This window comes from Mauremys reevesii, linkage group 1 (assembly GCF_016161935.1).
Source record: "Mauremys reevesii isolate NIE-2019 linkage group 1, ASM1616193v1, whole genome shotgun sequence".
Taxonomy (NCBI): Eukaryota; Metazoa; Chordata; order Testudines; family Geoemydidae; genus Mauremys; species Mauremys reevesii.
Window position 1 is genome coordinate 56,499,482 of NC_052623.1, and position 4,697 is coordinate 56,504,178.

Genomic DNA, 4,697 nt, shown 5'->3' on the forward strand with positions numbered 1-4,697 from the left:
GATTTACTGTTCTTCCTTCCACACATCCTGTCTTGGAAGCCGCTCAGCCTCCTTCTCTGGGTCTTTTCATTGACTTCAGTGGGAGTAGTCACGTGCTTAAGTGCTTTACTGAACTGTGACCAGAATGTGTAGCTCCCAAATGACCTTCAAATTGTCCGGAAATTCTGCTGATCAATAAAGAGCTGCCTGAAATTCACAAGAGCCTAACAGACATACTGAGATGATGTGCTGAGTGGCTGCTGCTCTCACAACCCCACCTAGCACTTTGTGTGTTTAGTGAACCTCCAAAGTCTGTGGCAGAAGATGGGGGAGAGAACAAGGACTTCCCTGTCTAGCAAGAGATCTAATTGTGTCTGCAAGGGTTCTGTGCCAACCATTCATCAAACTGCTCATCCAAAAAGTGAGCTAGAGTCCACCTGCGATGAGACAAAAGGGAGAGCTCTAATTCCTGGGTTTGCATTCAGGGTAGACAGAGTATTTAAGGACTACTTTAAGGACAGGAGCAAACCAGGGGACACGAACCTGTCCCTCCTCCCCAAACTGGAGATAATAACACTTGATAGAACCTTCCATTTGAGGACCAAAAATTCCATTAATCAATTGATCTTTACAATGCCACTGAAAGGCACCCTAGGTCATTATCATTATCTTTGTTTTACGGGTGAAGAAAATGATGCACTAAACAGCTTAAGTGAGAAAGTGACTCACCCACTCTCAAAGTGAATCAGTGGTGGCAGCGGGACTAGAACTAGAACTCTAGAACTCGTTGCAAGAATTAAGCTGTTTTCCCACCTTCAAACATGGAGCAGTAGCAATGAGAAGTGCTGATAGCAAGCAGACCATAGGGGGTGTATACATATCAAACAAAGGTATGAGGGAAGGCTTTAAAAGGATACCGATAGCTCAGTGGTTTGACCATTGGCCTGCTAAAACCAGGGTTGTGAGTTCAATCCTTGAGGGGGCCATTTAGTGAACTGGGATAAAAATCTGTCTGGGGATTGGTCCTGCCTTGAGCAGGGGCTTGGAGTAGATGACCTCTTGAGGTCCCTTCCAACCCTGATATTCTATGATACCTGTTTTCTAAAGGAGGGAATTCCTTCCTCCCTCCTACTAGCCATCACAATGAAGAGCTAAGCAATTCAACCTCCATGGACTAGGACCTGTGGAGAAGGAGAGAGGGTGGGAATGGGATTTGGGTTCACCCACACTGGACTGGCAAAGGGGAAGAAAGAGTGAGCATGGGCAGAGAGATAGTCATATACACACAGAGCCAACACACACTAGAGGAGACCATGGGGAAAGAGGGATTCTCTATCAAAAACATAGAACAAAAAACCTAGCAGGAGAATGGGGAATAAAAAGATGTAGAAAGGGTGTTCAAAAACACAGGTCTTAAGGTGTGGGAGGGTTTTTTCACATGCATATACAAATAGGAGAGATTTGGTGAAGACAGATGGGAAGGAGCATTCACACACACTTTGGAGCAGAAACACTAGGAAGGATATAAGGGGGACAAGGAATTGCATACAGAGCAGGGACAATATAGCAATGTAGTAGAGGGCAGAGAAATGCAGTGAGAGAAAGCAGGAGTTGTGGGGGATGGAGAGAGTGTAAGTACAGAGGGATACTCTCATGCACAAAGGACAGTGAGGATGGAGGGATGGGGGAAGGATTCACACACAGAATGGGGCGGTGGAGTGGGAGGCGTGGGGGGAAGGATTCACACACACAGAAGGGTGGTGGGGCTGGAGGGGTGGGTGGCAGGATTAAGAACATAAAAACGACCATCCTGGGTCAGACCAAAGGTCCATCCAGCCCAGTATACTGTCTTCTGATTGTGGCCAATGCCAGGTGCCCCAGAGGGAATGAACAGAACAGGTAATCATCAAGTGATCTATCCCCTGTTGCCTATTTCCAGCTTCTGGCAGACAGAGGCTAGGGACACCATCCCTGCCTATCCATTGATGCACCTATCCTCCATGAACTTATCTAGTTCTTTTTTGAATCCTGATATAGTCTTGGCCTTCACAACATCCTCTGGCAAAGAGTTCCACAGGCTGACTGTGTGTTGTGTGAAGAAATACTTCCTTTTGTTTGTTTTAAACCTGCTGCCTATTAATTTCATTCAGTGACCCCTAGTTCTTGTGTTATGAGAAAGAGTAAATAATACTTCCTTGTTTACTTTCTCCATACCAGTCATGATCCCCCTTATTCATCTCTCCTTTTGTGGGTTCCAGAACTATCTCCTACAAGATGCAGCAACACACACAGAGTGGGTGGTGGGGATAGGGTTGGGGGTAGTGGTGGGTGGATTCACACACACAGAGCGGGGTGGGAAGGGAGGCCTGGGTGGAAGGATTCACAGGGAATAGGGGAAGTGGGAGTAGAGGGTGAGGGATTCACATGGAACAGGGGCGGTGGGGGTGGAGGGTGAGGGATTCACACTGAACAGGAGCAGTGGGGGTGGAAGGTGAGGGATTCACACACAGAACAGGAGTGGTGGGGATGTTGGGTGAGGGATTTAGGGGGAACAGGGGTAGTGGGGATGTTGGGTGAGGGATTTAGGGGGAGCAGAGGCGGTGGGGGTGGAGGGTGAGGGATTCAGGGGGAACAGGGGCAGTGGGGATGAGGGGTGAGGGATTCACATGGAACAGGGGAGGTGTGGATGGAGGGGAGGGTGGAAGGATTCAGGGGGAACAGGAGTCGGGGGTGGAGGGTGAGAGATTCACACACAAAACGGGCGGTGGGGCTGGAGGGTGTGGGATGCACAGGGAACAGGGGCAGTGGGGTGAAGGGTAGGGGATGCACAGGGAACAGGGGCAGTGGGTGAGGGATTCAGGGGGAACAGAGGCGGTGGAGTGGAGGGTGAGGGATACATAGGGAATGGGGTTCTGGGGTGGAGGGTGAGGGATTCAGGGGGAACAGGGGCGCTGGGGTGGAGGGTGAGGGATGCACAGGGAACAGGGGCAGTGGGATGGAGGGTGAGGGATTCAGGGGGAACAGGGGCACTGGGATGGAGGCTGAGGGATTCGGGGGGAACAGGGACACTGGGGTGGAGGGTGAGGGATGCACACAGAATGGGGCGGTGGGGTGGAGGATGAGGGATGCACACAGAACAGGGTGGTGGGGTGGAGGTGAGGGATTCATGCGGAACAGGAGCGGTGGGGTGGAGGGTGAGGGATGCACATGGAACAGGGGTGCTGGGGTGGAGGGTGAGGGCTGCACAGGGCAGGGCCGCCGGGGGGGGGCTAATGGGGCAATTTGCCCCGGGCCCCGCAGGGGCCCCCACGAGAATATAGTATTCTATAATATTGCAACTTTTTTTTATGGAAGGCACCCCAGAAATTGCTTTGCCCCAGGCCCCTTGAATCCTCTGGGCAGCCCTGGCACACAGAACAGGGGCGCTGGGGTGAAGGGTGATGGATTCGGGGGGAACAGGGCGCTGGGGTGTAGGGTGAGGGATGCACATGGAACAGGGGCAGTGGGATGGAGGGTGAGGGATTCAGGGGGAACAGGGGCGGTGGGGTGGAGGGTGAGGGATGCACACAGAACAGGGGTGCTGGGGTGGAGGGTGAGGGATGCACACAGAACAGGGGCGGTGGGGTGAAGGGTGAGGGATTCGAGGGGAACAGGGATGCTGGGATGGGGTGAGGGATGCACATGGAACAGGGGCAGTGGGATGGAGGGTGAGGGATGCACACAGAACAGGGGTGCTGGGATGGGGGGTGAGGGATGCACACAGAACGGGCGGTGGAGTGAAGGGTGAGGGATTCAGGGGGAACAGGGATCCTGGGGTGGAGGGTGAGGGATGCACACAGAACAGGGGAGCTGGGATGGAGGGTGAGGGATTTGGGGGGAACAGGGGCACTGGGGTGGAGGGTGAGGGATGCACACAGAACGGGTGCTGGGGTGGAGGGTGAGGGATGCACACAGAACAGGGGTGCTGGGGTGGAGGGTGAGGGATTCAGGGGGAACAGGGGTAGTGGGATGGAGGGTGAGGGATGCACACAGAACAGGTGCTGGGGTGGAGGGTGAGGAATGCACACAGAACAGGGATGCTGGGATGGGGGGTGAGGGATGCACATGGAACAGGGGTAGTGGGATGGAGGGTGAGGGATGCACACAGAAAAGGTGCTGGGGTGGAGGGTGAGGAATGCACACAGAACAGGGATGCTGGGATGGGGGGTGAGGGATGCACATGGAACAGGGGTAGTGGGATGGAGGGTGAGGGATGCACACAGAACAGGGGTGCTGGGATGGGGGGTGAGGGATGCACACAGAATGGGCGGTGGAGTGAAGGGTGAGGGATTCAGGGGGAACAGGGATCCTGGGATGGGGGGTGAGGGATGCACAGGGAACAGGGGCACTGGGGTGGAGGGTGAGGGATGCACACAGAACAGGGGGGCTGGGATGGAGGGTGAGGGATTTGGGGGGAACAGGGGCACTGGGGTGGAGGGTGAGGGATGCACACAGAACAGGGGCGGTGGGGTGAAGGCTGAGGGATTTGCGGAGAACAGGGGCGCTGGGATGGGGGTGAGGGATGAACAGGGAACAGGGGCGCTGGGGTGAGGGATCCACACACACCCAGTCCCTAGGCACCGTGCAGCAGCCGGGCTGTGGAGAGCCGCTGTCATTACAGCTGCAGCAGGAAGGTGGCGGGCGCGCTGATTGGCTGCCCGGCGCCCGGCCCCGCCCAG